The sequence below is a fragment of the Phoenix dactylifera genome, chromosome 9, assembly GCF_009389715.1.
Source record: "Phoenix dactylifera cultivar Barhee BC4 chromosome 9, palm_55x_up_171113_PBpolish2nd_filt_p, whole genome shotgun sequence".
In the NCBI taxonomy this organism is placed as follows: Eukaryota; Viridiplantae; Streptophyta; class Magnoliopsida; order Arecales; family Arecaceae; genus Phoenix; species Phoenix dactylifera.
The window spans coordinates 7096567-7110773 of record NC_052400.1 but is presented as its reverse complement, the minus strand read 5'-3'; the positions used below and the strand labels follow the sequence as shown (position 1 = coordinate 7110773).

The window sequence follows — 14207 nt, the reverse complement described above, 5'->3', positions numbered from 1 at the left end:
CCTAGAGTACTTCCTCACTTTGGACCTTCCCACTTACCCTGGCCTTGTTCAAGAGTTTTATAGTACCGTCCATCGGGGAGATGGAGGTATCGAGGGCACAGTAGTAGGTGTCCCTGTGCGTGTCACGGAGGATCTCATTGCCCACATCCTCCACCTTCCATTAGTAGGGGTGGCTCCCGCACACCCTGAGGATAGAGTTGAGGCCCTTACGGTCGTCTTAGGGCATCCACCTCAGTCCCCCCTAGACGAGGTATCTGCTAGCTCACTTCCTATTCAAGTGAGAATCCTTTTGAGTATTCTGTCCAGGTCCATCTTCCCTAAGATAGGAAGATTTGATTTTGTAAATGAGAGGGACCTAGCTATTATGTCTTACATTCTTCAGGACACCCCGGTCAACTTCCCCAAACTCATCTATAGGTATATGTGTGAGCCCCTAGATAGACCTAGGCTCAACCTCCCATACGGCATGATTTTTACTCTTCTCTTTAGGGAGTACGAGATTCCCATTCCTGAGAGGGAACCCTCTCGTGCATTGCGATGGACAGATCTCTTGTATACGGGGACCATGCACAGGATGGGGTTTCGGAAGAGAGAGGGGGTATGGGTTAGGAAGTCTACCCTCACCGCTCAGACCACCAGACCTTCACCCAGTCCTGAGCCCGATTCAGACTACCCAGACCTTCCAGACCATCCAGACCTTCATCCACTCCTCCTGCTCCTACCACCTCCGCCGGACCTTCCTCCTCGGCACCACCCTCTATGGCGGTCCGGATTGATCCTGAGCAGCTCCGGGAGCTGCGACAGGAGATAGTCAGAGAGGTGAGGGATGAGCTGCTTCGGGAGCTCCGAGGTGCGGTGCCTGCTCCCACTCCTGCACCCGTATCTTCTCAGTTGGTCCCTTCCTTGACAGCCGTGACTGACATGACGGCTCATGTACGGGAAGAGATCTACAATATCCGGAGTTTGGTCCAGGCCCAGTTCCACAGCATGAGTGAGGTCACGAGCTCCACTCGACAGATGCGAGAGGAGATAGGTCGTGACATGCACACCACCACCGAGGGGGCCGAGCGCTTGTCGAATGTACTCATCGACAAGCTGGACGCACTTCAGACATCGGTGACTGGGCTTCAGGCGTCGGTGACAGAGCTCTCCACTACACATAGCAGAGCCACCACGTCTATCATCACACAGCTTGGCCATGTCACAGATGCAGTCACCCTCCTCATGGAGCAGAGCCGATTGAGAGGAGGAGCACCATCCTCGAGAGGAGGAGCCACATCCTCGAGAGGAGGAGCACCATCCTCCAGAGGAGGAGATGCATCCTCGAGAGGGGGAGCTTCATCCTCGAGGAGGACATAGATGTGTTTGAGTTTTGTTTTGTATTGTTTTACTTTACTTATTGTATGCTCAAATCTACTTCAATTCATATCAATACAATGAGTAGACATCTTATCTTCAATTATGTGCCATTTGATGATTGGTTGTGCCATTGATTGTGGTTGATTACCTCCTTTTTGGTATGATGACAAAAAGGGGGAGAAATATGTATAAAATGTGTAAAAGGGGAGAAATATAAAAAATATGTAAAAGAAATCAATGGAAATAAATAAAAAGATAAACTCTTAAAAATACACACAAATTTGTTCTAAGTGGATTCGGTACCTCGAGGCTCATTATCTCTCTTTTGGGGCTCCTAATGGAGTAATCTCCAGAATCTATTCAAGGGATATTCGGAGATTAGCTGAATCCTACTCAAGAACAAATTGACAGATTTGCCTCTAAAAACAAAAAATTCAGTTCAAAAACTTCAAAGCATTAAAAGGAAATTCAGAGAATCAAAACATAGTTGAATGCATATGTTGAGGGGGAGAATCTGAATTTTAATCAAGCTAAATCATTAATGACATATAAGCCAAATAATTGATTGCATAATATGAAGGCTTATATATTCCAAATGAAAGGGGGAGCTTTAACTCCGAAATTTGTTGTTTCACTCCTTTCAAACTTGGATAAATTAAATTATCAGACATTTGAATTCATTTATGGATTTTATTTCATTATTTATTGAGCAAGTCATTTTACAGATACTCAAAGTTTTGTCATCATCAAAAAGGGGGAGATTGTGGAGTGATTGATTAAAACCCCATTTGATTTTGATGAGCTCAAAGCATTTGAGTATATCTTGTGATTACTAATGAATTCAATTGAGTGTTTCAGTGAAAATCCTGTCCAAGTGTCTCTAGACTTGGTTCATAGTATTTTGGATAAGTTAAGAAGGCTGCATGAACCAAAGTCTGAGACTCGAGTCGACTCCCGAGTATCACGAGTCGACTCCAAGCGTATCAAGTTCACTGGCACGAGCTCGAGTCGACTCCAGACTAGTACGAGTCGACTCCGACTGAGAACAGAAAGCCTCATCTCAGAACCTGTCAACGAGTCGACTCCTGAAGTGCGCGAGTCGACTCCAATGTTCAACGAGTCGACTCCAGGGTAGTAAGAGTCGACTCCAAGAGGTACACAAAGAAAAGTCAGAGAGCAGTTTTTTCGGGTCTGAGATTCGAGTCGACTCCAGTGGAACGCGAGTCGACTCCGATGGTTGGCAGGTCGACTCCAAAGAAAGCATGAGTCGACTCTCAGCGGAACACAAGGAAAAAGTCAGAGAGCATTTTTGGGGACTCTGAGATTCGAGTCGACTCCCGCATTGCACGAGTCGACTCCGAGACTCCGCGACCATCGACAGACAGAAAACCATGTTACTGCCTCTGAGATTCGAGTCGACTCCCAGACAGCTCGAGTCGACTCCAAGACAAGCTTCACGTCTAAAGGCAGAAGACCAAACTTTCGGAAACTGAGAGCCGAGTCGACTCCAAGGAAGTTCGAGTCGACTCCAAGACTGGATGAGCCAAAAGACAGAGGATCGGGAGTTCGGGCTCTGAGATTCGAGTCGACTCCAAGGACAGTCGAGTCGACTCGAGTGGACAAAATTCAAAATTGGATCCACGGACTTCTGTGGATGAGCCGACTCCAAAATTGCCAGGTCAGCTCCAGAAGTTGGCGAGTCGACTCCGGGTCAAGACGAGTCGACTCCCAGTCGTGACGGCAACTTTAATTCAAATTTGGAACAGTTGCCGAGTCGACTCCGGAAAAGCTTGAGTCGACTCCCGCTACAGCCGAGTCGACTCCTGATCGCGCGAGTCGACTCCAACCCACCAACGGTCATATTGTCAGGCTGCGCAGAGTGTGCAGAACGGACAGAAAAAGCAGTGTAACGGCTAGTTTCCGTGGGGGTTGGCTTAAATAGCCACAGAAGACTGTAGCAAGGCAGAGAACAACTATTCCACTCCAAGCATTCAAGCTTTCAAGCGCTGCAACGTGCTCTTCAACGAAAAAGGGGAAGATCAGCATTTACTGCAACCAACTACATCTTCCCAGCAATTAAAGCCTCCTCCTCCTGCATTCAAGTCGACTACTCATTCGAGAGGAGACCGGAGTTCAAGAAGCCATTCCTCTACTTCAGCTTAAAAGCGTTTGAGGGCTTCTAACTCCTCTTTTGATTATATTGTTTTACATCTGCTTTTGAGAAGCTTATTTTCCTTTCTTTCTATAACTTGTATTTACTTGGTTCAATCGGGGGATTGAATCAAGGGGACTAAGGTTGGTTGGTGAGCCAAGTTAAAAACCAACGTGTGTAAGGGTTTGATTGTGAGCCCGGGAAAACAATCGAGGTTGGTTCTAGTCGGTGAGCCTGGGAAAACCGACCGAGTTCGTTGTGAGCTCGTAAAACAACAAGTTTGGTTGTGAGCTTGCAAACAACCGGCTGTAATCCAAGGGGGTTATAGTGAAATTCCCAAGTGAGACTTGGGGAGTGGACGTAGGAGCAAGGGTTAGCTCCGAACCACTATAAAATCTTGTGTTTGTGATTGATTGGCTCTTTTCTTCTTACTCTCACATCACTCACAGCACTTAGGATTAATTAAATAACTTGCCAATAGTTTTTAATTAATCATCCATAACGTTTTAAATATCTAAATTAATTTTAAAACCCAATTCACCCCCCCTCTTGGGTTGTCTATCTGGGCAACATAGACATTGGTTATGTTTGGCAAGATCTTCAAGGTCTACAACATACACATTCCCACGTCTAATTCCTTTAAAAACTAAACTATTGTCATTAGGGTTTGTTATAATGCATAGTGATGGTTTAAACATAAAAGTAGAAGGGATAATTTGAACTTTACCAATACCAATGATGTGACCTTGGGTTGTTGTCTCCAAAAGTCACAGCACCTCCCTTCTTAGCTTCAAGGGTGAAAAATTGATCCTTGTCACCCATCATGTGTCTTGAGCAGCCACTATCCAAGTACCAGCAATTTTTGTTGACCTTGGCTGCAAGACACTCCTACACAAGCGGATCATATAATCTTAGGTACCCAAGTTTTCTTGGGTCCTTCATGGTTAGTCATATTGGTTCCTTTTGGAACCCATACCCTTTTAATTTTTCTTTTAGTTTTCCCTTTCCTATAGTTACATACATTTGCCTTATGTCCTATAGTTCCACAACAAAGGCAGATTACTTTCTTAGTTTTGCTTTCTCCAGCTTTAACAAAGAAGTTACTAAGAAGTTTTTGCTTATTTTTAGGTTTATATCCTAAACCCGCTCTATTGAATACCGCTCGTTGACTATTAAGTATCATATCAATTTTCTGAACTATATGTAAATTTTTTCAACCAAAGGCTTGTATTTTTCAAGTTCTTTAGTTAGTGTTTTGATTTTCTGCTTTTAGATCATTTAGTTCTTTTGTGAGATCCTTGTTTAAGATTTGTTTGTTTTTTTAGGTTCTAATGTTTCTTTATTCAGCCTTTCATTTTCTTTAGTTAAGGTATTAGTCTTTTGAGTTAAGAGTTGGTTGCTTGTCTTAAGTTCTATATTTTCTTTGGTGATTAATTCCTTATCCTTAACTAATTTATCGTATTTATGTAGGTATGATTGATTAGCTATTTTTAGTTCTTTATTCTTAAGATTTATGGCCTTATATTCTATCATTAATTTATTAAATGCATCATAAAGTTCATCAAATGTAAAATCTAGATGCGATTCGGACGTTACCTCATTTTCATTGGCCATGAAGCAGAGATTGGCCTTTTCTTCTTGTTCATCATCCGGATGATGATGATGATGAGTCCGAGTCCGATAGGGTGGTGACGAGAGCTTTCTTCTTCTTGTATTTGCTCCCTTTCTTTAGTAAGGGACACTCAGCTCGAATGTGCCCCGGTTTCTTGCACTCATAACACCCAATCCCCTCACTTTCCCTTTCCTTACCTTTATCCTTGCGGTAGGAATTTGAGGGGCCTCTCCTTTGATGATAGGACTTCTTGTGGTTGATGAATTTTCTGAACTTGCGCACAAGAAGAGCCTCACCATCATCTCCCTCAAGCTCTTCTTCTTGACTGCTGCTGCTGCAAGACAAATCTTTGTTAGATGAAGTAGATTTAAGAGCTATTACCTTTTTCTTATGGGAGGACTCTTCTTCGCTGTGCTGCTTCATTGTTAGCTCGTGGGTTCATTAGGGATCCAAGGAGCTCTTCAAGTGGAAGCTTGTTCAAGTCCTTAGCTTCTTGGATTGCCGTCACCTTGGCTTCCCATGACCTTGGTAGACAGCGAAGAATTTTTCTGACAAGATCACTGTTAGTATAATTTTTGCCAAGGCTTTTTAGGCCATTGACAATGTCAGTAAACCTAGTGAACATGCATGTGATTGTTTCATTAGAATCCATTTTAAATAGTTCATACTTATGAACCAAAATATTTATTTTGGATTCTTTGACTTGGTTCGTGCCCTCATGGGTCACTTCAAGTCTGTCCCAAATCTCTTTTGCAGAATTGCAAGTTGAGACCCTATTGAATTCATTTCTATCTAAGGCACAGTAAAGCACATTCATAGCTTTGGAATTTAGTTGTGCCTTTCTCATGTCATGCTCATCCCAATCCTTTTCTAGTTTGGGTACAGTGACACCCTCTACATATATGGATGGGATGTATGGCCCATTTACTACAATGGTCCACATCTCATAATCTTGGGCTTGGATGAATATTCTCATCCTAGCCTTCCAATATGAGTAGTCGGATCCATTAAAGAATGGGGCGTCTTTGGGTGGACTGACCCTCAATGTGGGAAGATCCAAATGGGGTTGTCATTTTGATCTTTGACTCTTAGGATAGAAGAGTTTAGGCTCTGATACCACTTGTTGCCCAGATAGACAACCCAAGAGGGGGGTGAATTGGGTTTTAAAATAATTTAGCTATTTAAAACGTTGTGAATGACTAATTAAAACTATTGCAAGTTGTTTAATTAATTGCTATGTGCTGTGAGTGATATGAGAGGAAGAAGAAGAGAGACAATCAATCACAAACACCAAGTTTTATAGTGGTTCGGAGCTAACCCTTGCTCCTACGTCCACTCCCCAAGTCTCACTTGGGAATTCACTATAACCCCCTTGGATTACAGCCGGTTGTTTTCCAAGCTCACAACCAAACTTGTTGTTTTACGAGCTCACAACGAACTCGGTCGGTTTTCCCAGGCTCACCGACTAGAACCACCCCGATTGTTTTTCCGGGATCACAATCGAACCCTTACACACGTCTGGTTTTACACTCGGCTCACCAACCAACCTCAATACCCTTGATTCAATCCCCCGATTGAACCAAGCAGATACAAGTTGTAAATAATATAGACAAACAGAAAACTAAGCTTCTCAAAAGCAGATGGAAAACAATATAATCTGAAAAGAGTTTAGAAGCCCTCAAACGCTTTTAAGTTGGAGAAGAGGAATGGCTTCTTAAACTTCGGGTCTCCTCTTGAATGTGTAGTCGACTGAATGCAGGAGGAGGATTCTTTAATTGCTGGGAAGATGTAGGTGGATGCAGTTAATGCAGCTCTTCCCTCTTTTTTCATTGAAGAACATGTTGCAGAGATTGAATGCTTGAATACTTGGAGTGGAATGGTTGTTCTCTACTTGCTACAGTCTTCTGTGGCTATTTAAACCAACCCCCACGGAAAACTAGCCGTTAGACACCTTTTTCTGCCCGTTCTGCACACTCTGCACAGCCTGACAATGTGTCTGTTGGTGGGTTGGAGTCGACTCGCGCGATCAGGAGTTGACTCGTCTGTAGCGGGAGTCGACTCATACTTTTCCGGAGTCGACTCGGCAACTGTTCCAGATTTGAATTAAAGTTGCCTTCGCGACTGGGAGTCGACTCGTCTTGACCCAGAGTCGTCTCGCCAACTTCTGGAGCTGGCTTGGCTTTCTCGGAGTCGGCTCATCCCATGGAGTCCGTGGATTTATTTTTGAATTTGGTCCACTCGAGTCGACTCGTCAATCCTGGGAGTCGACTCGGCGCTCAGAGCCCGAACTCCCTATCTTCTGTCTTTTTGGCTCGTCCAGTCTTGGAGTCGACTCGAACTTCCTCAGAGTCGACTCGGCTCTCAGTTTCTGAAACTTGGTCTTCTGCCTTTTTGATGTGAAGCTGCCTTGGAGTCGACTCTAGCTGTCTGGGAGTCGACTCGAATCTCAGAGGCAGTAACTTGGTCTTCTGTCTTCTTTGTGGTCACGGAGTCTCGGAGTCGACTCGCGTATTGCGGGAGTCGACTCGAATCTCAGAGTCCGAAAAATGCTTTCTGTCTTTTTCCTTGTGTTCCTCTGAGAGTCGACTCTCACTTTCTTTGGAGTCGACTTGCCAACCATCGGAGTCGACTCGCGTTCCACTGGAGTCGACTCGAATCTCAGACCCGAAAACTGCTCTCTGACTTTTCTGCCTGTGACTCCTTGGAGTCGACTCATACTTCTCCGGAGTCGACTCGGTAAACATTGGAGTCGACTCGCGCACTTCGGGAGTCGGACTCGCTGACAGGTTTTGAATTGAAGCTTTCTGTTCGTCTGTCTGTTCTCAGTCGGAGTCGACTCGTACCGATCCGGAGTCGGCTCGAGCCCGTGCCAGTGAACTTGATACGCTTGGAGTCGACTCGTGATACTCTGGAGTCGACTCGAGTCTCAGACTTTGGTTCAAGCTGACTTCTTAACTTATCCGAAATACTATGAACCAAGTCTAGAGACACTTAGAGAAGATTTTCACTGAAAACACTTAATTGAATTCATTAGTAAACAAGAAATATACTCAAATGCTTTGAGCTCATCAAAATCAAATAGGGTTTTAATCAATCACTCCACAGACCCGAAGTTCAAGAAGCCCTTCCTCTTCTCCAACTTAAAAGCGTTTGAGGGCTCTTAACTTCGTTATTGTTCATATTGCCATTTATCTGCTTTTGAGAAGCTGTATTTTTCTGTTTGTTCTTTTCATCTACACATTGTCTTTGCTTGGTTCAATCGGGGGATTGAATCAAGGGTATAGAGGTTGGTTGGTGAGCCGAGTGTAAAACCAACGTGTAAAGGTTCGATTGTGATCCCGAGAAAAACAATCGGGGTTGGTTCTAGTCGGTGAGCCTGGGAAAACCGACCGAGTTCGTTGTGAGCTCGTAAAACAACAAGTTTGGTTGTGAGCTTGGAAAACAACCGGCTGTAATCCAAGGGGTTATAGTGAATTCCCAAGTGAGACTTGGGGAGTGGACGTAGGAGCAAGGGTTAGCTCCGAACCACTATAAAACTTGGTGTTTGTGATTGATTGTCTCTCTTTCTCTTACTCTCATATCACTCACAGCACATAGCAATTAATCGAACAACTTGCAATAGCTTTAATTAGTCATCCACATCGTTTTAAATTGTAAGATTATTTTAAAACCCAATTCACCCCCCCCCCCCCCTCTTGGGTTGTCTATCTGGGGCAACAAGTGGTATCAGAGCCTAAACTCTTCTACCCAAGAGTAAAAGATCGAAATGACAACCCCATTTGGATCTTCCCAACATTGAGGGTCAGTCCACCCAAAGTCCCCCATTCTTTAATGGATCCGACTACTCATATTGGAAGGCTAGGATGAGAATATTCATCCAAGCCCAAGACTATGAGATGTGGACCATTGTAGTAAATGGGCCATACATCCCATTCATATATGTAGAGGGTGTCACGGTACCCAAACTAGAAAAGGATTGGGATGAACATGACATGAGAAAGGCACAACTAAACTCTAAAGCTATGAATGTGCTTTATTGTGCCTTAGATAGAAATGAATTCAATAGGGTCTCAACTTGCAATTCTGCAAAAGAGATTTGGGACAGACTTGAAGTGACCCATGAGGGCACGAATCAAGTCAAAGAATCCAAAATAAATATTTTGGTTCATAAGTATGAACTATTTAAAATGGATTCTAATGAAACAATCACATGCATGTTCACTAGGTTTACTGACATTGTCAATGGCCTAAAAAGCCTTGGCAAGAACTATACTAACAGTGAGCTTGTCAGGAAAATCCTTCGTTGTCTACCAAGGTCATGGGAAGCTAAAGTGACGGCAATCCAAGAAGCCAAGGACTTGAACAAGTTACCACTTGAGGAGCTTCTTGGATCCCTAATGATGCACGAGCTAACCATGAAGCAACACAACGAGGAAGAGTCCTCCCATAAGAAAAAGGTAATAGCTCTTAAATCTACTTCATCTAACAAGGACTTGTCTTGCAAGTAGCAGCAGTGAAGAAGAAGAACATGAGGAAGATGATGGTGAGGCTCTTCTTGTGCGCAAATTCAGAAAATTCATCAACCACAAGAAGTCCTATTATCAAAGGAGAGGCCCCTCAAATTCCTACCGCAAGGACAAAGGTAAGGAAAGAGAAAATGAGGGGATTGGCTGCTATGAGTGTAAAAAATTGGGACACATCAGAGCTGAGTGTCCCTTACTAAAGAAGGGCAACAAGTACAAAAGAAGAAAGTCCTCGTCACCACCTTATCGGACTCCGACGCATCATCTTCATCATCGGATGAAGAACAAGAAGAAAAGGCCAATTTGTGCTTCATGGCCAATGAAAATGAGGTAACATCTGAATCACATCTCGATTTTTCTTTTGATGAACTTTATGATGCATTTAATGAATTAATGATAGAATAATAAGGCCATAAATCTTAAGAATAAAGAACTAAAAATAGCTAATCAATCATACATACTTAAATGCGATAAACTAGTTAAGGATAAGGACTGTATCACCAAAGAAAATCTAGAACTTAAGACAAGCAACCAACTCTTAATTAAGAAAACTAACACCTTAAGTAAAGATAACGAAGAACTAACTAAGGAATTTTCAGAACTTAAAAACCATAAACAAATCTTAAACAAGGATCTCACAAAAGAACTAAATGATCTAAAAGCAGAAAATCAAACACTAACTAAAGAACTTAACAAATACAAACCTTTGGTTGAAAAATTTACATATAGTTCTGAAAAGTTAAATATGATACTAAATAGTCAACGAGCAGTATTTAATAAAGCGGGTTTAGGATATAAACCAAGAAATAAACAAAAACTTCTTAGTAACTTCTTTGTTAAAGCTGGGGGAAAGTAAAACTAAGAAAATAACCTGCTTTTGTTGTGGAACTATAGGTCATAAAGCAAATGTGTGTAATTTTAGGAAAGGTAAAACAAAAAGAAAAATTAAAAGGGTATGGGTTCCAAAAGGAACCAACTTGACTAACCATGAAGGACCCAAGAAAACTTGGGTACCTAAGATGATATGATTTGCTTGTGTAGGAGTGTCTTGCAGCCAAGGTCAATAAAAACTGCTGGTATTTAGATAGTGGCTGCTCAAGACACATGACGGGTGACAAGGATCAATTTTTCATCCTTGAAGCTAAGAAGGGAGGTGCTGTGACTTTTGGAGACAACAACCAAGGTCACATCATTGGTATTGGTAAAGTTCAAATTACCCCTTCTACTTTTATTGATAATGTTAGATATGTTGATGGTCTTAAGCATAACTTATTAAGCATTAGTCAATTATGTGATAAAGGGTATGATGTTATGTTTAAACCATCACTATGCATTATAACAAACCCTAATGACAATAGTTTAGTTTTTAAAGGAATTAGACGTGGAATGTGTATGTTGTAGACCTTGAAGATCTTGCCAAACATAACCAATGTTTAGTTGTTAATGAAAACTAAGGATAATGATGCTAGCTGGTTATGGCACCGTAAGTTAGGTCATGCAAGCATGGACACAATAACTAAAACTAGTTAAAAGAGATTCCGTGATAGGTTTGCCAAAATTAAAATTTGAGAAGAACAAAATATGTGAAGCATGTCAATTTGGCAAACAATCTAGGAACTCATTTAAATCCATAAAATGTGTCTCTACATCTAGACCTCTAGAATTATTACACATGGACCTATTCGGACCAACTAGAACCACTAGCCTAGGTGGAAATAAATATGGTCTAGTTATTGTAGATGACTATTCTAGATACACTTGGGTTATGTTCTTAGCACATAAAGATCAAGCTTTTTCAGTATTTAAAAAGTTTCATAAGGAAGTAACCAATGCTAGAGATACTTCAGTAATAGTCATTAGAAGTGACCATGGTACCGAATTCGAAAATCAGTCATTTGATGAGTTTTGTAGTAAAAAGGAGATAACCCATAATTTTTCTGCACCTAGGACACCACAACAAAATGGAGTTGTGGAGAGGAAAAATAGAACTCTAGAGGAAATGGCTAGAACTATGTTATGTGAAAGTAACCTCCCTAAGTACTTTTGGGGAGAAGCCATTAATACTTCTTGTCATATATTAAATAGAGTTCTATTGAGACCCATCATAAAGAAAACACCTTATGAACTTTGGAAAAACAGAAAACCAAAAGTTAATTACTTTCATATTTTTGGATGTAGGTGTTTTGTTCATAATAATGGGAAAGATAATCTAGGTAAATTTGACTCTAAATCTGATGAGGGAATATTCTTAGGTTACTCTACAACTAGTAAAGCCTATAGAGTCTTTAATAAAAGAACCTTAGTTATAGAAGAATCTATACATGTTGTATTTGATGATTCTAGTGACATCTCCTCTAGTAAGAAAGTTAACTTTGATGATGATGCTGAAATTCTTGAAGAAAAGATAGATGAGATGACATTACAAGATGATAATCAAAAATTGATTGAAGGAGCATCATCAAGCCAAGAGGCTATTGTGAATCATGGGCTAACTAAAGCTTGGAGGTATGCTCACGGGCATCCTAAGGAACTAATTCTAGATGATCCATCTCAACCGGTTAGGACTAGAGCATCTCCTAGGAATTTAAATAACCATCTAGCTTTCGTCTCACACTTTGAGCCCAAACATATAGAAGAAGCTGAAAATGATGTAAATTGGATAAATGCAATGCAAGAAGAATTAAACCAATTTACTAGAAATAAGGTATGGAATCTAGTAGAGAGACCTTCTGAATATCCGATTATAGGTACTAAATGGATTTATAAAAATAAACTTGATGAAAATGGAATTGTTATAAGGAATAAGGCTAGACTAGTAGCAAAGGGTTATAATCAAGAAGAAGGTATAGATTTTGATGAAACCTTTGCTCCTGTAGCTAGACTTGAGGCTATTAGATTATTATTAGCATATGCATGCTCTAAGGACTTCAAACTATTTCAAATGGATGTAAAAAGTGCATTTTTAAATGGGTATATAAATGAGGAGGTATATGTAGAACAACCTTCTGGTTTTGAAAATCATCAATACCCTAATCATGTATATAAACTGAACAAAGCACTTTATGGTTTAAAACAAGCACCTAGAGCATGGTATGAGAGGCTTAGCAAATTCCTACTAGAACATGAGTTCTCTAGGGGTAATGTAGATACAACACTATTTCTGAAAAAGAAAAACCAAGATATGCTACTAGTACAGATTTATGTTGATGATATCATTTTCGGTGCTACTAACAATCGTCTCTGCGAAGAATTTGCTGATTTGATGCAGAGTGAATTTGAGATGAGCATGATGGGAGAGCTGAACTACTTCCTCGGGCTTCAAATCAAACAGTCTGAAGGAGGCATCTTCATCAATCAAGCCAAATATATCAAGGAGATGCTCAAGAAGTTTGATATGGAGGGAAACAAGTCAATCAGCAAATTAGACCAAGATGAATCAGGTAAATCTGTAGATCAGAAATTGTATAGAGGTATGATAGGATCTTTATTGTATCTTACTGCAAGTAGACCTGATATTATGTTTAGTGTCTGCATGTGTGCTAGATATCAGGCTAATCCTAAGGAATCACATCTAGTTGCAGTTAAGAGAATTTTTAAATACTTAATAGGAACTAAGAATATAGGGTTATGGTACTCTAAAGAATCTAGCCTAAACTTAATAGGATACACAGATTCAGACTTCGCTGGATGTAAGCTTGATAGAAAAAGTACCAGCGGGTCTTGTCAATTTCTAGGAGAAAACCTAATCTCATGGTTTAGCAAGAAACAAAACTCGGTTGCATTATCTACTGCTGAAGCTGAATATGTTGCAGCCGGAAGTTGTTGTGCTCAAATCTTGTGGATCAAACAACAATTAGAAGATTATGGCATTAAACAAGATAAAATACCTATTAACTGTGATAATACAAGTGCCATTAATCTAACTAAAAATCCAATTCAGCATTCAAGAACTAAACACATTGAGATAAGACATCACTTCATAAGAGATCATGTACTGAATGGTGATGTGACACTACAATTTGTTTGTACTGATGATCAATTAGCAGACATTTTACAAAACCCCTAAGTGAGGAGAGGTTTAGTGTGCTTAGGAGGGGATTAGGAGTGATTGATCCATCCTAGTGGTAGTTTCCACTAGATTCGTTGATTTTGATGATTAGATTGTGGTTAAAATAGAGTTTCTTTTCAATGATCATCAAATCAGATCATAATTTAGTGATTTTTCCTCATTCGGCACGAACATAACATGATTTTTAGGTGCGTGCCAAAGTTAGAGACGACTCGAGTAAGTTTCAGAGTCGGCTCCTAAGGGGGAGTCGACTCGCGCATTTGCGGGAGTCGACTCGCAAAGATGGCAGCAGAGGGGGAGTCGACTCTCATATAGTCGGGAGTCGACTCGAGGTCTACAGGCGCATAAGGAGAGTCGACTCGCGCATATTCTGGAGTCGACTCGAGGTCGAGTCGACTCGCGACTCAGTGGAGTCGACTCGCAGTCGGGATCCGACTTTTTAACCCTAACTTTGTCGTTTCGAAAACACTTCTTTCTCAGCCGCCACTGTTC

General features: G+C 41.2%; 1 pseudogene; it reads left to right on the top strand.

The window, feature by feature from the left end:
• Positions 1-8926: 8926 nt before the first annotated feature.
• Positions 8927-13712, top strand: LOC120111982 (annotated as a pseudogene).
• Positions 13713-14207: the final 495 nt, after the last annotated feature.